Here is a 26427-nt window from a genome sequence, read left to right on the forward strand (position 1 = left end):
TGATAGAGATACAGAGATATATAGAGGCTTGTTGATCCAAACCAAGGCTTTTATTAACTAGAAGACTGGAGCGTATCACATGTAAGTCGACCAGTCCAGATTGACCTGGTCTGGCTAGGAGCAACCCTTTAAGACCTGCCAGTAGGTGTGGCTACACTCTCAGCCAATCACAATCATCCTACACTACAATATATACATATACACATTGGTGATAGAATCTGTACTATCACAGAGGTCCAAAAGCTTAAAGAGATATAAAAATGCAAAAAAAAATTCTTATCCTCATGCTTCCTTCACATCTTGTAGTCTGTGCGAGCCATTAGTCTGGGCAGATACATCATAGTCACTATTGTAACACTACAAATAATAGTTCTCTTAAAGAGATAGGCACAAAATTAACTAAGAATCATAAACACAAGGTTTTAACCTTTACACAAGGGTTTTCTGGTCTAAAAGCACAGTTTTTCTTACAGTTGAAACTGTTTAAAAACTATTGGGTTTAATACAGCATTGTTTGGGCTGTGACTCCTTATATTTTACTCTATGTGGCCTGCAACTAAAAAGGTTTGGCCATCGCGGATTTAAAGCTTTGCAATACCAAGGAATATTTTTTTTAAATGAAAAAAAGCTACACAATATTTTTATGAAATCAGAAATGTTTATTACTAACTTAATTATGGATGAATTAGACATGTGTTGGGAGAATATTTTTTAAAAATTAATTGAGACATGAAGGAGAGGGTGCTGTGGGAATAGTTTAAACCAATGAATCACATTTTTTGATTATGTAAACTCCCTGTACACGCTAATATTCAAGCTTTCCTCTGAAACATGCACTTTACGACTGGCCACAAAACAAACATTTTTGTTTTAATTTTCTTTAAAATTTTGACATACTGCACAGTAACAGGCCTTTCTGGCCATGAGCCACCAAAATACACCCATTTACCTTCATACCCCTGTACATTCATGCAGAGTGGGAATGATTAAAAATATGAAATGATCCACAAAGGAAGAAAGGTGAGCAACTGATTGTCCTTATTAAAACTATCCACTTGGAGGCAAAGCATGAGAGGTCACAAGTGTGGGGTGTTACAAATTGTAGACAGAAAGGGTAGCAGACTGAGGGGCAAGGCAGAGGTGACAGAGGAAGTTTATAACCAGGGAAGTGAGTGAAAATTAACAAACTCACGATGGGAAGGCAGAACGTTGATTCTTGTGTCTGCCTCTCTAAAACAAGAACTCTGTAGAATAAAAGAAATTCTGTAACACAGAGAAAGGCTATTTGCCCTATTGTTGGTTGAAAAAGTACCACTTAATTTAACCCCAATCAACACATGGTCTATAACTTTCCTTGTAATATTTTTCAAACATACTTCCAAGAACTGCTTGAATATGATGAGAGTTTCAGCTTTTCCAACCTTTTCAAGAATTGTGCCTAGACCGCAGCCACCTCATTTTTTTTCTAATTTTCCCTCTAACCCTTCTTCTAAATATTTAAATTCAAGCCCTCTCATTTCTGACCGCTCTGTTAAGGGAATTAGATCCTTCCTAATTATCGTCTCCAGGCAACTCAGAATTTTATGAACCTGAATTAAATCTATCTTCCTCAGCCTCTTCTGTTCCAAAAGACAGCCGTAACTTATGCATACTTTTCTCATTTGTACAATTTTCCAGTCTTGGCAAAATCTTCAGAATCTCCTGTATCCAATGCAATTGCAACCCTTCTGCAATATGATGACCAGATCTTTGCAGAGTCCTCAACCTGCATCCTATTATTACACATAGTTCTAGCATAAACTCTCATCCAATATTTCAACATTCAGCTAATAAAGCAAAGCATATCAAATGCTTTTTAATACCCCTATGAACCTGTCCTGCTGTCTTCAAGGATCTGTGGACATTTTGTTTCTCACGCCATTGAATATCTTTCCATTTACTATGTGTTTCTTTGCTCAGGTGCACCTCCCCAAATGCATTACTTCATACTTCTCTGGATCGAATTCCATTTGCCACTTTACTGCCCAAAAGGGCCAGACTAACTATATCTTCTTATGGTCCTTAATAAAACAGTTATTCTTACTGTCCACCATAAGGCCAGTTTTTTTTATTATCTAAAAAAAGAATTGATTATCTCCTCAATTTTGATTGCATCATTAAAATATACTAAGTGCCAAGCCTTGAAGAACTCCACTGCTAACAGGCTTTCAATCAATTATTACCTATTGCTTACTGTTAGTGGGACAGTTTTGGATCCTGTGGGCTTTTATATTTTGACCAACTTGTCATGTAGGAGCCTTGCTAAAATCCATTAAATGTATTGCTGTCATTAACCCTCTTTGTTATCTCTTCAAAGAATGCAATGGAGTTCACATTCCCCTGAATAAATCCATGCAGACTATCTCTGATTAACCTCTGCCTTTCTAATCAAGGTTTATACCGTTTATAAAAAAGTGATTATGATAAGAACAAAACTCACAGGCATGTTCTTTGTATATGTATTATGATTAACATCAACCACATGAGACAGAGTGCAAGATAAACGCTAGCTTTAATAGTCTAATATATACAGCTAGGTCTTGCCTCTGTGCAAGCCCTGGTCAGAATGGAGGAGCATGAGCTCCAATTGGCTTTATATACAAGGTCGTCAGGTGGTGGCCCCTGGTGGCCTGTAGCATATCACCACAGAATGTTCATTGGTGGAGTGGGGCTCAGAGATCCTTCATGATGAGGGGCAGGCATTTCTGATTGTTGACAGGAAGTTCTCTCCAAAGAATAACACTGCACAAATGCAGTCTCTGAAATCACCACACTCTGGAGAGGTCTGCAATGCAGGAGACTACTTGTGCTCACTCCACTTGAAGGAAAGGGGGATGGGGTTTCCATTACTTCAGTATGGAGTTTGGGAGTCTTCCCTAGTGCAGCAGGGAGCAGCAAACTGTGAGATGTGACAGCTGAGTGTTCCCAGAATGAGGTAGCCGAGTGACCTTGACTTTGACCTCCAAGGGAGAAAATAGTTGAGGGACGTGGGAGAGCCTGTACTTTATGCAGGAGATCAAACATCTCACGGAGGACAAAGAAAGCAGCTTTATTATTGACCCTTTGAATTGCACCATTTCAATGTTAACAAAATCTGGTTGCTTTGTAAGTTGAAGAACTGTTAATTTTGACATCATTTGGGGAGATTTATCATGGGAATGAAGTGCAACCGTACAGAAAACCCCACTGACAGGGCAGGAGCCAAACGTTCTGTCAGGTGGCTATAATACCAGGAACGAGTGCAAATTTATTCCACTCAGGATTAAGTCAGTTTCAAACAGCATGGCAATTCTTTTGGAGTTACGTAAATAAATGTCTCTGTTCTTTAGTTCTGATCATTGCTCGCTTCATCCAAAAAAAAAACAACAGGAGGGTAATAGGTAGCAGCAAAAGTTTTGGAACTTAATAGGAATCACAGAGAGAGGATTATCCTGACTGCTGCAATGAGAATTTTTAGGCTCTGTGTTGGCTATCTAATAATGTTGGTGGAGCTCTACTTACTTCATCTGACGGATCATCTGAGTCCGGCATCAGTAGAACATTATTTTAATACATTATAAACTCACCTGCTTCATTTTTAGACTTTTCAGCTTCCACCTATTGGTAATAGAAAGGCATCTGTTCAGGAAAGTGAACACTGAATTGAAATTTAAAGCAACTTTAGACGTATTAGTTCAAAATTAACATTATGCAGAATTTATACAAACTGCAAAAAAAAATCAATTGCAGCGAAAAACAAGATTGAAACACACGAGAGCTACGGGGGGGGGGGGTCTTTCACATCTGACTAAGGAACTGGACAACAGTAGAAATGACAAAAAAAAACAATCCGTCCTCACTGAAAATAGTTCACATCATTTGTAATCTCATTAGATTTGACTTGTCTTTCAATCTTATCTGAGCATAATCTAATTGAATTTTTAAAATGAAATTATAACCCAAATTGACTTTTTACTCTATCAGAGTAATGAGATGCCATCTCCCAAGCACAAAGCCATGTTGATCAACTCTGACCAGTCCCTGCCTATCCAAACTTTGGTAGATCATGTCCCTCAGAATCACCTCCAGCAATTTTCCTACCACTGATGTCAGGCTCACTGGCCTGTAGTTCTCTTGCTGCCCTCTTTTATTCATGACACATCATTAGACACTTTCCTGTCTTCTGGCACTTTACCTCTGGTAAAGAGTTCTGCAAGGGCCTCTGCGTTTTCTTCCTTAGCTTCCCACAAGGACTGAGCATGCCCCTGATCAGGCCCTGCAGATTTGTCCAACCTAATATACTCCAAGGCAACCACACCTCCTCCCCTGGACTCAAAATCACAACTCATTTCCTACAGTTTCTCGGCTTCCATGATCTTCTCTGCAGAATAAAGACATGAGAAATATTCATTTAAAACCTCACCTATCCCCCATGGATCGACACAAAGACACCACGTTGATTTTTAATGGGACAATTTATCTCCCTAGACACCCTGTTACTCTTAATATACTTTCATATAACACGTGTCAGTGCTGAACATGATGTTGAAATCAAACTAAAGGTTTGCTGCTTGCACCTGATATCCCTCCACTCCCTTCATAACCATATAACCATATAACCGTTCTGCTATCCCTGGATGCCCCTTCCAGGCACCTACCGCTCTTAGCCCTCCACATCTCCCTTAAACTTCCTCCATCTCACCTTAAATGCATGTTCTCTACTGAATGATGCTTTTCTTGAGGGAAAGGTTTCTGATTGTCCACCCTCATAATTTTATACACCTCTGTGCAGTCATCCCTCAGCTCCAGAGAAAACAGCCTACTTTTGTCCACCTCTCCCCATAACTCATCCCCCCTAACCGGGCAACATCCTGATAAACCTCTTCGGTGCCCTTTCCAAAACCAACACATCCTTCCTGTAGGTAAAACACAAATATCTGCAGTCAAGATGAACTGCATGAGTTCAACGTGATTAAAATAAAAACACAATGCTGGTGAAACGCCCCCCCCCCCCACCACCATTTTGTTTGGGAACCTGTTGACATTTTGTCATACTTTAATGAAGGGCTCAAGCCTGAAAATTTGTTATTTTCAGAGGTTTGCCGAGAGAGGAATGGAGTTTGGGGAATGGGCACATAGTGGCATCTCAAACAATGATTTGCCACAAGTATTTTGCTGGAGGAAACTTCTGCTCATACAGCACTAGGGCAGATGGTGTAGGCCTCAAGGTAGATCTGAGGGTTGGATACTCAAGGGACCAAGGATATGCCTGGATGAGAAATAGGAAGAGGCTATTCCTGTTTCTCTGCAGATGGCGAGTCATCCTTTTAGCAACTTTTCTTCAGTGAAAGCAGAGACTTTGAATATTGTGATGGTGGAGGTAGATAGGTAGCCTGATATTGGTTAAGAAGGAGGATGAGAAATCAGTGGGGTTGGTTACTTGTAGATCAGGCATGATCTGATTGAATTGTAGAGCCAGCTCGATGGGCCAAGTGGCCTGCTCCTGTGCCATTATGGCAGAAGTTTGTGAACACCTTACACAGTCAGAATAAAGGAGATAGAGGTGTATCCATATAAGCTCTTGGTGAAGAGCACTTTCACCAGTTGATACAGACTTTTGGGGTCCCCCTCCCATTATTCCATTATTTCATTCAAGTTTATGACCCTCTAGCAGGAGGGAGCAGGTAAAAGTGTTCCAGGAGAATGACAGAGAGTAATGGCTTTGGATTTTAAGGTGCCTTGAAAGAGAGGTTTTTCTGGGTGGTCCAAGAGAAAAGGAGAGGAAAAAAGCCATTACAGGAAGTGGTCGGTGATATCGCTGTTGGTGAAAAAGAACGGCGGGACACTGGTGGACAAAAACAAGAGTGAGAACATGAATTCTACTTTAGACTGAATGGCCTCTCCTGTGTCAGGCATTCAGAGTAAATCTGTTCTGTCAGATCTCTATGGAAACCGGCACAATTAATGTTGTCAATGATTTGAGGACTGAGTTGAAGACATTTGAATCAAAGTGACACAGAAGGTATGGGATCCCTTGTGGAATGCTGCCAATTGATGGCTATCTGCCTCTTACCTGTCCCTCTGCAAGTGCCAAGCCATCCTTAGCTTCTGGCCTAGTCTCCAGAAGTCTAACTGGCTGAGGGGGTTGAGGAGCAACTTTCGCGATCCAGGTAAGCATCCTGTTGAGAGCAAGGAAAATACATCACAGAATTACAGGACATAGCTATGATATTGTAACTGATCACTTTTATTTATTGTTGTAGACTTGCAGCACAGAAACTGCCTCTTTGTCAACCATCCAACATCCAATTGATGGTATGCATTTCAAATGGTCCCTCATTGGAACCAGAGCTCCCCCCACTGTGCATCAGCTGCATCAACAGGTGGCCTGGCCTCTCAAGCACCTCTTACAGAGTTGTGGCTGAACCATTTTGGAAGCAAATCTTTCCTGTAGCTCACCAGGGTTTTCATATGGTTAATTAATTACCTTGAAATGCAGAGGTGGATTGAAGAAGGAAAGATGGTCAGTATTTTATCCACAGTAGAAATGCCAATTTATGGGCATTGTTGGTTTAACAGTACATTGGAGCAACAACATCTAATCTTCCGTCTGGGCACTCTCCAACTGGTTGGCATTAATATCAACTTATCTAGTTTCTGCTGGTCTACTCCCTGATCTTCCTCCTTTCCCATTCCCTCTGTCCTCTTTCCTTCAGGTCTCCAACCCTTTCCCTTTCCATTCACAGAGACATCCCACCTTCCCCTGGTGTGGCCTCCATCCCTTATCCACTTATTATTTCCTGCCTTTGGGACAGTGCTCCTCTCCCTGGCCCTTCCCCCCACCCCCCCCCCCCACCATTTTGTTCAGGTGCCTGCCTTACATTTTGTTCACACTTTGATGAAGGACTCAAGTTTTGCATCTTTATCTTGGCTACATAAAATACATTATATGACCTGCTAAGTTTCCCCAGCTTTGTATTTTTCCATGGAAGTTTTTATTGAATTGTTATTGCACAGAGATTCAGTGAACAAAAGTCTATCCCTCCCCTCCCCACCATCAGCCCCCACTCCAACAACAGATGAAGACTTTCCTCATTACTGGCATTGGTCCTATCAAGGTCTCCTATCTTTGGCTTGGCTTCGCGGACGAAGATTTATGGAGGGGGTAAAAAAGTCCACGTCAGCTGCAGGCTCGTTTGTGGCTGACCAGTCCGATGCGGGACAGGCAGACACGATTGCAGCGGTTGCAAGGGAAAATTGGTTGGTTGGGGTTGGGTGTTGGGTTTTTCCTCCTTTGCCTTTTGTCAGTGAGGTGGGCTCTGCGGTCTTCTTCAAAGGAGGCTGCTGCCCGCCAAACTGTGAGGCGCCAAGATGCACGGTTTGAGGCATTATCAGCCCACTGGCGGTGGTCAATGTGGCAGGCACCAAGAGATTTCTTTAGGCAGTCCTTGTACCTTTTCTTTGGTGCACCTCTGTCACGGTGGCCAGTGGAGAGCTCGCCATATAATACGATCTTGGGAAGGCGATGGTCCTCCATTCTGGAGACGTGACCCATCCAGCGCAGCTGGATCTTCAGCAGCGTGGACTCGATGCTGTCGACCTCTGCCATCTCGAGTACCTCGACGTTAGGGGTGTGAGTGCTCCAATGGATGTTGAGGATGGAGCGGAGACAACGCTGGTGGAAGCGTTCTAGGAGCCGTAGGTGGTGCCGGTAGAGGACCCATGATTCGGAGCCGAACAGGAGTGTGGGTATGACAACGGCTCTGTATACGCTTATCTTTGTGAGGTTTTTCAGTTGGTTGTTTTTCCAGACTCTTTTGTGTAGTCTTCCAAAGGCGCTATTTGCCTTGGCGAGTCTGTTGTCTATCTCATTGTCGATCCTTGCATCTGATGAAATGGTGCAGCCGAGATAGGTAAACTGGTTGACCGTTTTGAGTTTTGTGTGCCCGATGGAGATGTGGGGGGGCTGGTAGTCATGGTGGGGAGCTGGCTGATGGAGGACCTCAGTTTTCTTCAGGCTGACTTCCAGGCCAAACATTTTGGCAGTTTCCGCAAAGCAGGACGTCAAGCGCTGAAGAGCTGGCTCTGAATGGGCAACTAAAGCGGCATCATCTGCAAAGAGTAGTTCACGGACAAGTTTCTCTTGTGTCTTGGTGTGAGCTTGCAGGCGCCTCAGATTGAAGAGACTGCCATCCGTGCGGTACCGGATGTAAACAGCGTCTTCATTGTTGGGGTCTTTCATGGCTTGGTTCAGCATCATGCTGAAGAAGATTGAAAAGAGGGTTGGTGCGAGAACACAGCCTTGCTTCACGCCATTGTTAATGGAGAAGGGTTCAGAGAGCTCATTGCTGTATCTGACCCGACCTTGTTGGTTTTCGTGCAGTTGGATAATCATGTTGAGGAACTTTGGGGGACATCCGATGCGCTCTAGTATTTGCCAAAGCCCTTTCCTGCTCACGGTGTCGAAGGCTTTGGTGAGGTCAACAAAGGTGATGTAGAGTCCTTTGTTTTGTTCTCTGCACTTTTCTTGGAGCTGTCTGAGGGCAAAGACCATGTCAGTGGTTCCTCTGTTTGCGCGAAAGCCGCACTGTGATTCTGGGAGAATATTCTCAGCGACACTAGGTATTATTCTATTTAGTAGAATCCTAGCGCAGATTTTGCCTGCAATGGAGAGCAACGTGATTCCCCTGTAGTTTGAGCAGTCTGATTTCTCGCCTTTGTTTTTGTACAGGGTGATGATGGTGGCATCACGAAGATCCTGAGGCAGTTTACCTTGGTCCCAACAAAGCTTGAAAAACTCATGCAGTTTGGCATGCAGAGTTTTGCCGCCAGCCTTCCAGACTTCTGGGGGGATTCCATCCATACCTGCTGCTCTGCCACTTTTCAGTTGTTCGATTGCCTTATATGTCTCATCCAGGGTGGGAACCTCATCCAGCTCTAGCCTTAGGGGCTGTTGAGGGAGCTGGAGCAGGGCGGAATCTTGGACTGAGCGGTTGAAGTCCGCCTGGCAGATGTAGGCAGCCTCCAAGAACGCGGCGCGGGCTACACACTCTACTGGTCTGGCAAGCCTTCGGATGAACGACACCTATCTGGTGTAGGCTTCATGGTCAAGAGCTTCATTGCCTCCAAACTCGAAAACCTTCCGACAGGCCTCTCGGACCGAATCATGTCCATGCGACTCCCACTTCAAAACAAGCGTCACATCACCCTCATCAGTGTCTATGCTCCAACCCTCCAGGCGGAACCAGCAGAAAAGAACAAGTTCTACACCGACCTGCGCAACCTCATCCAACGTACCCCTACAGCCGACAAGGTTGTCATCCTGGGCGACTTCAACGCTCGTGTCGGCAAAGACTCAGAAACCTGGCCAGGAATCCTGGGCAAGCATGGCGTCGGCAAGTGCAACGACAATGGGCGCCTCCTGTTGGAGCTCTGCGCAGAACAGCGGCTTGTCATTACAAACACCCTTTTTCAGCAGAGGGACAGCCTTAAGACCACCTGGATGCATCCCCGATCCAAACACTGGCACCTCCTGGACTACATCCTGGTGCGAGAAAGTGACAAACAAGATGTGCTCCACACCAGGGTCATGCCTAGCGCGGAATGCCACACTGACCACCGGCTGGTTCGCTGCAAGCTCAACCTTCACTTCAAGCCAAAGCCCAGGAACAATAAAGCCCCCAGAAAGAGGTTCAATGTTGGAAAACTGCAGTCAGACGAAGCGAGAGGAAACTTCCAGGCAAACCTCAAAGCAAAGCTCGACGTTGAAACCCGCCTCACGGACCCGTCCCCTGAAACCCTCTGGGATCAGTTGAAGGCTACCATACTGCAATCCACTGAAGAGGTACTGGGCTTCTCCTCCAGGAAAAACAAGGACTGGTTTGACGAAAACAGCCAGGAAATCCAGGAGCTGCTGGCAAAGAAGCGAGCTGCCCACCAGGCTCACCTTACAAAGCCGTCCTGTCCAGAGAAGAAACAAGCCTTCCGTCGCGCATGCAGCCATCTTCAGCACAAACTCCGGGAGATCCAAAATGAGTGGTGGACTAGCCTCGCCAAACGAACACAGCTCAGCGCGGACATTGGCGACTTCAGGGGTTTCTACGAGGCTCTAAAGGCTGTGTACGGCCCCTCACCCCAAGTCCAAAGCCCGCTGCGCAGCTCAGACGGCAAAGTCCTCCTCAGCGACAAGATCTCCATCCTCAACCGATGGTCAGAACACTTCCAATCTCAAGGTCTCCTATAATTACTTCCTAATTGCAGGTTGTTTCTGCAAATTCATTGAACATTACAGTACAGTAAAGGCCCTTCAGCTCTCGATGTTGTGCCATCCTATATTCCTACCAAAAAAATACTAAACACTTCTTACCTCATAACCCTCTATTTTTCTTTCATCCATGTGCCTGTCTAAGAGTCTCTTCAATGCCCCCAATGTTTCATCCTTCACCACTACCCCTGGCAAGGCATTCCAGACACCCACAACTCTCTGTGTGGAAAAACCTACCCCTGACATCTCCCCTAAACTTTCCTCCCTTCACTTTGTACACATCCTCTGTTATTAGCTATTCCCGCCCTGGAAAAAAGATGCTGACAGTTTATCCTATCTATCCCTCTCAGAATCTTGTAGACCTCTATTAAGTCTCCTCTCATCCTTCTACACTCCAAAGAGAAAAGCCCCAGCTCTGCTAACCTTGCTTCATAAGGCAACATGCTGGAAAATCTCCTCTGCAGCTTCCACATAATGAGGGGTCTAGAATTGAACGCAATACTCCAAGAGATGTCTCACCAAAGATTTGTAGAGCTGCAACATGACCTCTCGACACTTGAATTCAATCCCCCGACTAATGAAGCCCAGCATCCCATAGGCCTTCTTAACTATCCTATCAACCTGCGTGGCAACCTTGAGAGAAGCATGGATTTGTACCCCAAAGTTCCTCTGTTCTTTCACACTGTTAAGTATCTGACCTGTACTCAGCCTTCAGATTTGACCTTCCAAAATGCATCACCTCACACTTATCCAGATTGAAATCCATCTGCCACTTTTCTGCCCCACTTTCCATCCTGTCTATACCCTTTTGTAAACTACGAACATCTTCAGCTCTATCCATAACTCCTCCAATCTTCATATCATCCGCAGACTTACTGACCTATCCTTCCGTCTCTTCATCTAGGTCATTTATTAAAATCAGGGGGTCCCAGAGCAGGTCTCTGCAGAACTCCACTAGTCACTGGCCTCTACTACTCTCTGCTTTCCACAGGCATGCCTATTTCTTTTCTTTCCAAGTTCATTTTCTGTATTTTGTGTAAGAGAATTGCTACAGTTTGCAACCAAATGTTAGAAACAGGGTATAATATGTACATTTTATTGTCCATTTTACTGCATGAGACGGAAGATACACTTCTTTCTTGTGCTGTGAATTTGATTATTCCTATCAGGTAGCTGGAGAATTTTCATCCCACCCCTGGGATTACATCGCATTGTAAGGTGCATTGAAATAGTAAAGGAGAATTGTCCAAAACAAATCCAGAGCATGTTGATAAAATCCCATTGAACACAATACTTCTTTGCCCAAGCTATTACAGGAAGCTTCCTCGGTCTGATTTTGTGTGATGCAGGAGTCAGCAAGCCTTCCCAGAGTTCCTGTACCTCTTTAGGTCAGGCTCCACTGCTGCATCATTCAATATTTGGACCACTCTCATCAGTCAGCTGCTCTATTAGCTAGCTGGATGGGATTGAGGCTTAGTCATGGAAACTGCTTGTGCATCAGATGTGATGTGGCAGATCGGAGATGAGGCCAAGCAATTTGCAGCTGGAGATTCTCCAGTGAGAGAATCAAGTATAAGGCAGTCAGAATTTCCATCCTAAGCAGGTGAAAACTGGCCCTGGTCTGATAATTTGGTCTTTAGTTTGATTTATGGTAAGAAGTCATTGGAGAGTTCAGAGATTTTTAGATCATAGAACATAGAATATGTTCTATACAATACAATACAGGCCCTTTGGCCCACAATGTTATTCTGATTCATATATATCTACCAAAATAATCTAAATCCTCCCTACTTCATAACCCTCTATTTTTCTTTAATCTCTTTTCTGTAAAGAGTCTCCTAAATGCACCTGATGTTCCAGCCTCCATCACCCCACTGTCTCCCCCTCTCACCCCCAGTGAAGGCATTCCAGGCACACACAACTCTCTGTGTAAAAACAACTTACCCCTGATGTCTCCCTAAACTTTCCTCCCTTCACTTTGTGCACGTCCTTTGCTGTTTGCTATTCCTGCCCTGGGAAAAAGGCGCTGACTGTCCACCTTATCATGCCTCTCATAGATGTTGTTGAAATCAGTGCAGGGGCTGCGATGAGGTAGGGTTTTGCAAGGTCAGGATATCATCTACTTATGATGCGCCCATTGAGGAGTCCAAGAGCAGCAGGGAAGAGACTGTTCAGTGAAGGGTGATGGCCTGAAACACTGACTGCCTCTGCTCTCCGTGGATACTGCCTGACCCGCTGAGTTTTTCCACCACTTCACGTGCCGCTCTGTGGCTCTTGTGGAGTGTGCCTTCGAACTCTTCTTCTGCCCGATGGATTACAAAAATGATCGGGAGCATTTCACACGCAATACAAATGCAGATGATACAAAGACAGGCGGAGGGGCAGGTAGTGAGGAGGAAGAAAAGAGGCCACAGAGGGAAAATAGGGCAGGGCATTAATCAGAATCAGGTAGTGTCAGCAACACCCTCACCTAGGGTGGCCATTCCAAAAGGAGGACAAGGTCATAGGTTACCATATACAGTGTGTTTCAAATAAAATTATATTTTTTAAACAGTATTGCAAAAATTACAAATGCAACACACTGTATATGGTAACCTATGACCTTGTCCTCCTTTTGGAATGGTCACCCTACTATCTCATGAAAAAGTAGAAAACTAGAACAATTTCCAGAAACACTGTAGCAGTAAATGCATAATTAATACAAAAAATAACCAATTCTGTTTTTCCTAAATTTTTGATTTTGATCTATGTCACCTTTTTCATGTAAAACAAATGAATATGATGACCTTTTCAAAAATCTTGTTATATATAGTGTTCGGTGAGTCACTAAACATTGCACTCAGTCTAGCCTGATTACCTGCCTTAAGACTATAAGACGTAGCCATTAAGGGCTTTGGGATATACAGCAGTGACAGAACTTACAAACAAGCTATTGAGAATTCACTGCAAAACAGATATTAAGCGTAACTTGCAGAATATTACAATCTACCCTTATATATTTCTGATTGGCTCTTCCATGAAGTGCATTGAAATTTTTGCTCAATTAGAAACAATTCAAAGTATACTGATTTCAAAGCCGAAGTTGCAATTTACAGGTTTATTGTGAGCTTATTTTTTAAATGTATCCCTTGAAAATTACAGGTCAGTGCCCATGCCTACAAGAGCATGAAAGCCCAGCTGCCCAAGACTTACCTGTGGTATTGGAGAGGTCAGTGAGCAGGGTCCATTCCTGGAAGTCCCTGTTTGATGTGTATGAAGCTCATACGTAGAAGTTACTGCACCCAGGCACTCTGGGAACTATGGGAAGATTAAGCAGCCACTGTGCAAGGAAAAAGATTAAGGCCACGAAGGACATTTCGGCACAGTAATGTCACTGGGAGGGAATCAAATGAGAAAATAAACAAATGGAAAAGTACCTGGAGAAAAAGGAAACAGGAAATGAAGAGAAACTAATCATGGGAAAAGAAAATGAGGAAAGATTCAGTGGGAAAGGGAAAGAAAAAACAAAGTATGATTTCCCAGCAAGTGGGCACATGCCTAGGGTTCAGGTATAGGCCATTAGGCCCCTTGTATCTTTGCTGTGTCAAATTGGTTCTGCCCGCCTGCCCTTTCCCTGCATTTCTACAAATATTCTCTTGTCGGATGATCCTAGTGGAAAACTGCTAACGCCTTGGGATTCACAATTATGATCTACCTCCACCAGGGGTGCAGGGCTGCTGGAGCTCTTAGGAGCTCTGCTGCGGAACCTCAGGGGGCAGCTCCAACACTTCCTTGTCGCTGTTTTTGGTGAGCTCCAGTACCTAAAAAAATTCGCACTGCATCCCTAGCCTCCACCTTCCCTTCAAGCGCATTCTAGTTAATATTTAGTGATATTCATTCAACACATTATGTTAATTGTACATCGAACTAATCTTCCCAACAATAATTAAGGAATATATAGTGTGACATTTTGCCAGTCATGTTACTTTTGTTAGGTTGTGGGGAAACCTGATCAAGGTCCCCTGAGGCTCCATTAAAACACTGCTTCCTGCTTTTGGCAAACCTTTTTCTAAATTTATTGTGGATTCTGTTGGCCCATTATCCAAGACAAAAGTTGGGAATCAGTATTTGTTAATTGTCATGTGTATAGCTGCCAGGTTTCCAAAAGCAATACCACTTAGAAATATTAAAGCTAAGATTATGTCGAGATCTCTTGTGGGATTTTATTTTTCAATTTAGTTGGCTTGCCTAAAGAGATTCAATCAGACCAGGGAAGTAATTTTAGGTCGGGATTTTTCCAGCAGATAATTTATGAATTGGGAGCTAACCAAATCACATCATCTGCATATCATCCAGAATCTCAAGGGTTCCATTCGACCCTCAAAACCATGATAAGAACTTATTGTGTTGAGAATGAGAAGGACTGGGATGAGGGTGCGATTTGCTCTTGTTTGCAGGGAGAGTATGTAATAAGAATCATTAGGGTTTAGCCCTTTTGGGCTGGTGTTTGAACATCAAGTTAGAGGCCCTTTAGTGTTGTTGAAGGAATAATGGGTTAATGAGGATGTAAGGTTGAATTTGTTGGATTATGTCTCAATATTTAAAGATTGTTTGCAGAAAGTGTGTGAATTGGTCCAAGAGAACTTGAAAGCGGCTCAAGGGAAAATAAAGGTCTGGTATGATAAAAAGGCTAGGGTGAGAACATTTAAACTAGGAGCTAAAATGTTAATTCTTTTCCCAACAAATTTTAATCCCCTTAGGGCTAAATTTTCAGGCCCATATGAGATAGAGTCAAAGGTAAATTGTTAACTATGTAGTTAAAACACCTGATTGGAGACGTAAAACACCGAGATTGTCAACATGTTAAAACCTTATTTTGAGAAATTGGATTGTAGCAAAGAACAGCCTTCACCAGAGGTGATGGTTGTTGATAAAACTGAGGAGTTTAGCAACCCTTAGACAGCACAAGCTGACTCTTGTGAGGGTCACTTCAAACAAAACATTGTCTCAGTTCGTCTGAATAGTTTGAGTGTTTTGCAGAATTTGGATGATAAGTTGGTTCATCTTCAGCCCCAGGAAAAGGAACAAATGAAACAGCTACTTTTAAAATTTAGGAACCTGTTTCCAGATGTGCCTGAGAGAACCCCAATAACTTGTCCTGATGTTGATATTTGAGATGCCAACCCTATCAAACAACATCCATATCGAATGAATGTTGAAAAGTGCAGACTGGTAGATCAAGAGACTGAATATATGTTGCAGAATGATATTATTAGATGTTCTACCTCAAATTGGAGTTCACCTTGTGTCCTGGTGCCAAAAATCAGATGTGATGATTAGATTTTGCAATGATTATAGAAATGTTAATGTAGTAACAAAGACAGATGTTTATCCTATTCCTTGGGAGGATGACTGTATGGCCAAGGTTGGAAAGACTAAGTTTCTTACAAAGATGGACTTACTAGGTTACTGGGGTGTTCCCTTAGGCATGGAAACAGGCCATCTCGACCCTTCAAGTCCACATCAGTTCACTCAAACAACTCCACTAGATCCCCGCCCCCACCTATTCTCCACCCATAACCCTCCAACCCCCTCCTATCCATGTATATATCCAGCCTCTGCTTAAATGAAATAATTGACTCTGCCTCAACTATTTCCTCTGGAAGATTATTCCATTCAGCCACTACTCTCTGAGTGAAGAAGCATCCTCTAATGTTTCTCCTAAAATATTTCCCCCTTACCCTCAACTTATGTCCTTTTGTTTCAACCTCCCAGGGGGAAGAGTCTACTTGCATCTACTCTATCTATTCCCATAATTTTAAACACCTCTATCAAATCCCCTCTCAACTGTCTACATTCCAATGAATAAAGTCCTAACCTCTTCAATCTTTCTCTGTACTCTAGGTAACTGAGAGAGGTAGAGAAATTTCTGTTTGTGACCTCGTCAAGGTTATATCAATGCTTTGTCATTTGGAATGAAAAATGCTCCAGAGACATTTCAAAGAATGATTAATTCTGTAACTCAAGGTTTAGAGCATACGGATGCCTATATTGATGATTTGGTTACCAGGAATGACATCTGGGAAGCAGAGTTAGAGAAACTGATAAACTTTCAAAAGCAAATCTTACTGTTAATTTAGCCATAAATTTGGCCATACTACTTTAGCTTATCTTTGTTATGTTGTTGGTCAGGGCAAGTTGGCAAGAGTTCAGACAATTTCTGAGTTTCCCGTTCACATGGGTAAGAAAGCTGTTAGAAAATTTTTGGGAATGTTTGGGTATTACAGAAAATTCAGTAAAGATTTTGATGATATCACCTCCCTTTGACTAACCTTTTCAAGAAGGGTGAAAAGATTGTTTGGACAGAATTTTGTCAGGTTGCATTTGATAAACTGAATATTTGCATTTTATGTCATCAACTTGGACATAGGTCACCTGACTTTGAGAAGGCATTTTCTTTAGCAGTAGATGCTGGTGACAAAGCTGTGGGAGCAATGTTATTACTAAGAATGGTTTGCAAGATCACAAGATAAAGGAACAGAAGGAGGCCACTAGGCCCATTGAGTCTGTTGCGTGACTCTACACTAAGCTGAATGATGCTCACACCTAGTTTCAATTTCCAGCCTTTTCCCCATATCACTTGATACCCTGACTTATCTATTTCCTGTTTAAATACTCCCAGTGATCTGGCTTCCACTGCTTTGTGCGACAGTGAGTTCCACAGAGCGATGACCCTCTGACTAAAGAAGTTCTTACTCCTCTCTGTTTTAATTGGATAACTTCTATTTTTAAGACTATGACCCCTTGTCCTTGATTCACCCATCAAGGGAAACATCTTATCCACATTCACTCTGTCAAAACCTTACAATATTTGAAATGTCTCTATGAGATTCCCTCCCTCATTCTCCTATAATCCAACAAATACAACCCAAGAGGAGTCAAACACTCCCCATACGCTAGCTCTTGCATTCAGGAATCATCCTTGTAAATCTCCCCTGCACCTTTTCCAATAACATCATATTCTTTCTAAGATAGGGGGCCCAAAACTGTACACAGTACTCCAAATAGACTCTCAACAGTGCCCCATAGTCTCATTAACACCTCTCTACTCTTATACACTATTCCTGTTGAAATGAATGCTAGTATAGCATTTGCCTTCTTCACTACCAATCGCACCTGGGCATGAACTTATAGATTTCTCTACATGAGGATGCCCAGGTCTATTTGCACTTCCGAGGATTTAATTTTTTCCGTATCCAGATAATATTCTGCCTGTTTATTTCCACTGCCAAAATGTAGAACTGAACACTGCTCAACATTGTATTTCATCTGCCATATTTTGTCCAGTCTCCCAGTCTGTCTATATCTGGTTATGATGTTATTGACCATCCTGTGGCTTACATATCCAAGAAATTCAATGAATATCAAAAGAATTATTCTACCATAGACAAAGAATTATTCTCACATGTACTGGCTTTGCAGCATTTTAATGTGTACATCTGCACAGCTCAGGGACCATAATCCCTTAGTTGTCTTGAGAATAATGAAAAACAAAAATAGATTATTGTTAAACCGGAGTCTAATATTGTAGGAATATGATTCATATTAAAGGCAACTCATAACTCATATGTAATTGCTGATTTCCTTTTAATTTTTTTCTTTCTTTTACAGTATATGAGGAGAATAGAATACAGAATCGAATAGGAAAAACAGAAACATCAATATATAACAATACATGTATACAACATACAACATTATAACATATTGAACAATGTTAACCCTTTCTCCTCAATTTGGAATATTAAAAAAAGGAAAAATGTTTTATTAAAACCCCATCTAACCTACAAAAATAAACCAAAAAGAAACAACAGTAAAAAAAACCAAAATAATTCCTTTCAAGATATTAAGTTTGCAACATTACTGAAAAATGTTATATTTGTCTGTATTATGTCATGTAAATAGTGAATGTGTTATTTCAAACACTGTAGGTTGTAGTTAAAATTTTACTCATACAGCTCAAAATTTTCTTTGTTGGTGGGAGTATTACATGCTCCCATTTTCAGTTTATTTGAGTGGGACTGTCACTTTAAGAGAACAAATCAAACTGCAAGCCCTTCAGGTTTTGAAGATTGACTGTGGGTTGATAGGCTGGGGACAGCATGTACCCAAATTGGATACTTCTGAAGAGAGAGAGAGAGAGAGAGAGAGAGAGAGAGAGAGAGAGAGAGAGAGAGAGAGAGAGAGAGAGAGAGAAAACACACAGGCATAGAGACCATGTGATCAACAGATTAAAGACACAGTTCAATCTTTGTCAAGGTTCTTCCAGAGGAATGTCCCTTTCAGACGAGTGGCCATCAAAACTCCTCTTTTCTTTGCCTAGGGGACATGAAGTGAGTGATTCTCACAAAGCTTCCAGAACCCTCTCATGGGTCAGCTGTTCACAGTAACTTTCCCTTTTCGTCTTGGCGTGGCATACTTATTCCTCAAAACATGGAGAAATCAGACAAATCATTTATTACCACACGAGGCCACTTCAGCACTGTCTTACAGCCAAGAGCTTTGCTCCAAACTGCTGTCTCCTTAAAATGGCCCCTGAACAAACACTGTACTATGTCTTTAACCTATTGGTCACATGTTATCTGCATCTGTGCTTTCCAGGACCTTTCTCTCTCTTCAGAAGTATCCAATTTGTGTACATGCTGCCCCAAGCCTGTCAACCCACAATCTCCAAAGCCTGCAGGGCTTGCAGTTTGATTTGTTCTCTAAAAGTGACAGTCCTACTCAAATGAAAATGAACTGAAAATGGGAGCATATGATAACATAATAATATTGTACTGGAACTGCATATAGTTTTGGCAAAAAATGGCAAGACAGACAGTAATAAAATTGGTTGAAGACAGATTCCACACAGTGGAAACAGCAAATGTACAGATAACCATAGATCCCTAAAGCTCTGAGGCAAATCCACAAAGGTTCATCTGTTAGGATTTGTATGTTTCATTTGAATCCCCTGCAATAGCTGCTGCTTCTGATGGCAGGGTTTTCCAGGGCTTAATCCCTTGGCCAGTTGCCCTTTCTTGGTTCTGCTGCAAAATTGGCAGGCGAAGCACCAAAAATCCTGGTTTTGGTGATAGACCTAGAACCGGGGGATTGTGACAGATAATGAACCCAGCCAAAACAGGGTGATGGGCAATCTCAATGGCTGCCACCATATGATGCAATGCACCTCTTCAACTCCTCACAAATTATAGCTGCTGGCGAGCCTTCTTCATGAACATGGACATGGAGGATCAGAGATGTTGACTCCCAGAAATCTCAAGTTCCTGACCCTCTCCACTGCTGACCCCTCGATGAGGACTGTTCTCCTGATTTCCTCCTGAAGTCCACAATCATCTCCTTGGTTTTGCTAACATTGAGTGCAAGTTCGTTGTTATGACAGCACCACTCCACAAGCTGATCTATTTCCCTCCTGCACGCTTTCTCATTGGCATCTGTGACCATTGTGTCTGACTCTATATTTGTGACTCATCAGAAATAAAATTGCTCGTTCATTTACTGATATATCTATCGTAATGTACACATGGCCCGTGATGTGATATCGGTGAACATCTACAACTGTTTTTTTTTTTATTTTTCACACCATAAATCACATTAGCCATGATATACACTGTTTCTTTTTCACACATATACAGTGACTTTTTCTCCCCCCCCCCCTCCTCCCAAACCACCCCCCCACCCCCCCCCCCCTCATCCATTTTAGGTATACAATCTAGGTTGCATTAAGCCAGTCAGACAATGTTGTCATTCAACAAAATTACACCAGAAATTCTACTGAGTCCATTCTTTTCTTTCCTTCTCCTTCCATCAACTTAGGTAATGTTTGTCCCCGGTAGGTTTTCGCTATTGTATTTAATGTAAGGCTCCTATACTTGTTCGAATATTTCAATATTATTTCTTAACCTATATGTTATTTTTTCTAATGGAATACATTTATTCATTTAAATTTAGTGACATCTACAACTGTTGATGGATAAAAGAAACATTGTCCTTTGTTTATTTAGTACAACCCACGCCATCAGCATAGAGCCCGAACCTGATGTCTAAAAACAATAATATAAAAATCTCCTTCAAATCTCCTATGCGAGTGATCCAAGTTCTGCTGACAGGCCAGTAGATTAATGAGCTTATTATAATTCAGACACAGGTTTAACTGGTGTCGATGTAGAAAACCAACCGTGGCAGAAAAAAATAAAGATTTTTAAAAATTATTACTTTTGCTTAAACATAGCATTAAACTAAAACCCACATAACATTGATTTAATTTGCAGACATCTAATTTATTAATGATCAGTTGTTTTCACTTGTCCCAATCATTTTCAGTTACTGTCAGAGAAGCACACTCTGATTTCTTGCAGTGCTACTGAAGGGAGAGGTCAGGGGGCTTTGTTGCAATGTCGTTGGCAGGAATTTGTTTCATCTATACTTTTCCACAAGCTCGGATCATCCTGATTTATGCAAACAAAATGAATATTTATAAACCATCTTCATCTCAATGACATGGAAGATTAATCTTTCTAATTTATTCCACTGGTATTGAATGGAGATTGTCCTCATTTATCATCTGTTGCTTGCAAGTGAGTGAACTTCCTTTTAGGAAGGACAGTTGATAATATCCATTCTTTACCCACCAGCAGATACAGTGCATCGCATTAGCAGAGATTACTACTCCCGATCCACTCCTATCCTGTTAACTCTTGCAGTAACCTTGAACAACTGAGCCAAGATTTTGATTTATTATTGAGCTACTGCTAGGCACTGCTTCCTGAGAAATCATGGGCTTGAGACACATCCAACCTTGTATTCCAAATCGTGAGCAGATTAAAACTTCATTCAGATGATCTTCAAAAAATCTACTGTGGGTCACTTTGAGAATCTTTGACAGCTTCAATCTAATATTGTTGGCATGATCAATGAGGCACGTTCTTTCTTGAAAATCAGCAAGGAGTCCTTCAAGCCTTTTATCAATATTTACATAGCTGGCAATAATAGGTTAAGTGCTTGAACAAGGAGAACTGTCATATCAAGCAGTTATTCCTCATACGGTTCTGGTGGAAGTTTTCCTCCATCTTTTCATGTGTGTTGGAAGAAAATGATAATAAACAACACAATTAACTGGAAGGCTCCACAAATATCAAAATGGGCAATGCAACTTAAATGGTGCGCCATCCTTATTCAAGAAGGAGTCCTCTCCTTTGCTTTCTCCTCTGTTCACCTCCTATTTACCAGACTGATTCCTGGTAATAGTTGATGAAAGCAGGTGGACTGGGTCTGTCAGACCAATAATCACTGGAGTTTAGAAAAATGAGAGGGAATTTCAGAGAAATGCGAATAAAACTAGAGAACGTTCCTGATAGCTGAAAAGTCCAAAACCAGGGGTCACAGCCATAAGTTGCAGGATTTGTGAATGAAAACCAAGATACTTAAATAGGACTCAGAGAATTATTGAGGATCTCCATATCATTCTTCACACCATTTCAATCACTAACTACCTTCAGGAAGGAACATTCCAATCAGGACTGCCAGACTTGGAAAAAGTTTCCTCTTGATGGATGAACGGTATCCTGTAACCTTGGGTCTCCTATGAATGAAATGAATAAACCGTTCTGATACACTGTATTTGCACATATTTATTTTACATTACATTTTTATGTATATGTGTTGTGTATTCTATGTGCATGTGGGCATGCCGTGGTCCAGAGGAAGAGTGCTGAAGGGTTCAAAAGTATTAATGTGTATTCATCGTTATAATTTCTACATCCATATAACCATAACCATAACCATATAACCATTTACGGAGCGGAAAAAGGCCATGTTGGCCTTTCGAGTCCGCACTGATTCACTGATTTTGTGCGCCCTCTTCAGGCATTGGTCCCGGTACAAATCAAAACAGGTGCTGAACTGCCACACTAGAACCCCTGACTTGCCTGTATGTGTTGAAGTACTATGAGCAGGTAAAGCTGGACAATTTGAACAGAAGAGCTCGAAAAAAGTCAAGTCAGAGTGTCTGGGCAACACCAACTGTAGTATGCTTAAAACAAAGATGATTCAACAATGCGATGGTTACAAGATTACACTGAACCACACAATTGACGATGAACCATTCCAGTGCCCTCTTGGAGTGATCTATATGCAGAATTGCCAAGAGCTAAAGTTTCCACCAAACTGGATCGTTCACACACTAAGCAGAATACCGATAAGAAGAGCTAACAATATTTAACAAATGATGCACAGAAGGTCTATATTTCTACATAAAACTATCAATGATGTTAAATCATCAATGAAGATCTATCAAGCTTCAATTAACAAGATACAAATTATTGGCTGCCCAATCAGAATGATGTGTTAATAACCACGAGTGCTATTATCCAGAGTACCTGACTGAAGTTACTTGGATACGTATCCTTGCCCATAATGGAGCAGTAGACAACTGTGACCAGTTGAAAAAAAATCTTTGAATATTAGGGATGTTCTGGATACTATCTAAGTTCAAAAGGGGCTACCATTTGTTCATTCTGAGGGAGGATGGTGAGTAGTGTTCCTGTGAAATTCTGGGCCAATATTTGTCTGGGACTGCAGCGGAAAGAACTGTGTGCTGATTCCACCCCCCCCCCCTTACTATCAAAGCACCACAATGTAATGCAACACGAGGCAGTGCAGTGACAGTGTCAGAAGAGCTATTGCCTCAGTGTCCAGCAACCCAGATGCAAACCTGACCTCTGGTGGCTGTCTGTATGGAGTTTGCATGTTCTCCTTGTGACTACATGGATTTCCTCCAGATAATCCACTTTCACCCATATCCCAGAGTTGGAAGTTTAACTCTTCACTGAAAATTTCCCCTGGTGTTTCATGAGTGGCAGATTCTGATGAGGATGTGGTGAGGAATCATAATCAGGTTGTGAGAAACAGAAGGACCTTCACAGATTTTGCTCAAGACAAAAATTGAGAAGAAAGAACATTTATTGTACAACAGTGCAAAGTTGGGTGCTTCCCCTTACCCTGGGAATACACACACATAATGGGGCTCACCCAACTTTTATACAGTTCCAGTTCATTTCAGTGTAGAGGTACCCTCCCCCCCCCCCCCTAACATTCTTCTTCCTCCCGGATTGGTTTGGCATTTGGTAATTCTGTCTGCCTACATGTTTCTGTAAACTTGAAAGACCATGGGATATCCTGTCTGGGTCCCATCATGTCATTGTCCTTATTTGATAATCTGCCTTTGTCCTTATTCACACATCTCAACCCCCAGGACTTACGAAATTCTATATCAGAACTTGCTATTCTTTCTATCACTATAAGACCCTTATTCTATTATACTTGCGTAACCCTTCCTCACACTCTTATCGGAATTCATCCCTACTCAGCACTTACCTAACTTCCTCCAGTCCAGTGCAGTATTCCTTATTTCATTCATACTAGCTTTACTTCCTATATTTTATTATCTCTCACAATCCACACTTTTTCTTTAGCTGCACTTAGTAAATTCTCAACTGGAAGCTTGGTCTTTTTCCCAGCGAGTCAGCAAACGAACTGCAATCTCAGCATCATCAGACAGAGCTTGGGAAACATACATCCTTTGGGTTGTAGTGATCTGACGAAGGGTCCATTGAATTAAACACTGCACACAAGTCATTAGGCAGGGAAGTATCATGATGGCTAAAATAACGAGTCCAACTGCTATAAGTCACCAATAAAAAGTTCAACCGCCTGACCATTGTGACCATTGTCATCAATCGATCTTCCACAAACACTGCCCTCGGCAGCCAACAAATAATCAAGAGCCAGGTGGTTTTGATAAGCTGTAGCTTGTATCTGCCGTTGTTCTTCAGCCCATAAATCCAAGGCCGTCGCTGTCTGTTTGGTGATAATCTCAAAAACTGCCTGGAGTCTGATTAAAAGGTTTAAATGCCAAACAGCTGTGGTACTCTGGAGCAGCTTGAGCCGTTTACAACTGGAATCCCCCTTATAGTGATGGCCTTTAGCCTTCCGAATGTATTCGTGACCCAAAGGATGATTTACAAGATGCCAAGTTAGGGGGGCGTTTATTGTTACCTAGCCTGTGAGTAGCAGTTTGTCTGTGAGCATTAGCCTATACACCCCCTTTATCCCTACTCCAGGTATAGCCCTGACTAATGTTCTGCCTATCATTTTCCCACCATCTTCTTTGTACCATATTTTTAGCACTCATCTCTTTAATATCTGTAGAGGCCGGGACGCAAACCCAATCCACTCCCCTAGGGCAGTTCTGTTTCCCTGGTCCATGTTGGGATCCTAAATTACTAAATAAGGTACCCCACTATGAATACACTCTATACCTGTGCCCTGTCTGCATTCTAAAGGTAAAGTTCTCCATTTCTCAAAGTAATTATCACCTCTGCTGCCCCTATTCCAGGAGGACTTAATACATTGTGTACAATTGGGTGGTTTCCCAAAAATTGGGAACTAGCAGAAAAACAATACAGCAAATAATAAAAATAGCATTACAGCACTTTTTTCCCGGCGTAGCGTAACTTTCAGACCAGAAGGATGCGAGACTGCACGCCAGGTGGAGGGTATATTATCAATGTCTTTAGTTCGTGGATTAGCTTGTTTAATGCGTTGCATGTGAGTCCACCCCTTTTCTTTTGTTCGCACTGCAGTGTCTGTAATCAGAAGTACACAATAAGGGCCGTCCCATATCGGTTTTAGTTTATGGTCTTGCCACGCTTTTACATATAACCAATCACCAGGTTTAACAGAATGAATAGGATAGTCCAGGGATGGGTTTTGAGCTAATAAACCCTTCTGTCTTAAGTCATACAGAGAAGTAAAAAGTCCCTGTAAATATTTAGATATGTACTGGTCATTAGCCTCAAGGGTAGGGGTATCAGTGTGGAATCCCATGTAAGGAAGACCAAACATCATTTCATATGGTGAGACAGCAAGGTCCTTACGAGGAGCTGTGCGAGTCCTAATTAAAGCTAAGGGTAAGCATTTAATCCAGGAGAGGCCAGTTTCCTCATGAAGTCGAATGAGTTGATTTTTCAGGGTCTGATTCATCCGTTCAACACGGCCTGAACTCTGGGGGTGCCATGGGGTATGTAACTGCCAATCTATTCCCAGGATTTTACACACACCCTGGAGTACCTGAGAGGTAAAATGTGTACCTCGATCTGAGTCAATGGTTTGAATAATGCCATAATGCAGAATAACAGACTCTAGTAATATCCGGATAACGGTGCTAGCACGATCATTAGGGGTCGGGAAAGCCTCAACCCATCAAGTAAAATGATCCACCATCACCAGGAGGTATTTATAAGCCCCTGTCTTAGGTAATTCCGTGAAGTCAATCTGTATTCGTTGAAACGGGCGTACGGCTATATCGCAACCGCCAGGCATTACCTGGCGCATGACTTTCTTATTCACTCGCTGACAGATTGGGCACCCCCGAGTACTTTGCTTGGCTATGGTGTATATTCCCGAGCAATTAAAGGATCGTACAAAAGCATCAACAAGTGCCTGTGTTTCCCAATATGTCTGCTGGTGGAGCTGATCAATAATCTGACGAGCCAAGGCTTTGTTCAGTACTTGGCGTCCCTCTGGCGTCCACCACAACCCATCGGCAGTTTGACAAATTCCCTGGTCTTTCATATAAACCTCCTCTTCCCGTGAAAAGATGGAAGTCTTTTTAACTTCATGTGGGGTGGGGAGTAACAGCTGCATGTCTATTTTTTCTGTGAGTGCAGCCTGTTTGGCAGCTTCATCTGCCCGTCTGTTCCCCTGTGCTTCAGGACTGTCAATTATTTGATGGCCCCATACATGAACTACAGCTATCTCCTCAGGTAACATAAGACCATCTAAGGATTAAACTATTAAGTTTTCACAGATCAACTTTTGTCCTTTCCCAGTTATCATTCCCCGCTCTTTCCAAATCTTTCCAAAGGTGTGCACTACACCAAAAGCATACTTTGAGTCGTTATAGATTGTGCCCACCTTTCCCTCTAAACCCTGGAGAGCTCTACAGAGGGCATATAATTCACAGGATTGTGCCGACCAATGACCAGGAAGACGACTGGCGTCAATCACAACTCCTTCATTCCCATCCACTACACTATACCCGCTATACC

At 42.3% G+C, this 26427-nt stretch overlaps 1 long non-coding RNA gene across 2 annotated transcripts in view; it reads left to right on the top strand.

The window, feature by feature from the left end:
• Positions 1-18121, top strand: part of LOC138744647 (uncharacterized) — an 82371-nt gene extending 64250 nt beyond the window's left edge. For both annotated transcript variants that reach the window (XR_011345673.1, XR_011345672.1), the window contains 2 exons: positions 13424-13490; positions 17933-18121. This is a non-coding gene — a long non-coding RNA (uncharacterized lncRNA). The remainder of the gene's footprint in view (positions 1-13423; positions 13491-17932) is intronic.
• The last annotated feature ends 8306 nt before the right edge of the window (positions 18122-26427 follow it).

This window comes from Narcine bancroftii, chromosome 10, assembly GCF_036971445.1.
Source record: "Narcine bancroftii isolate sNarBan1 chromosome 10, sNarBan1.hap1, whole genome shotgun sequence".
In the NCBI taxonomy this organism is placed as follows: Eukaryota; Metazoa; Chordata; class Chondrichthyes; order Torpediniformes; family Narcinidae; genus Narcine; species Narcine bancroftii.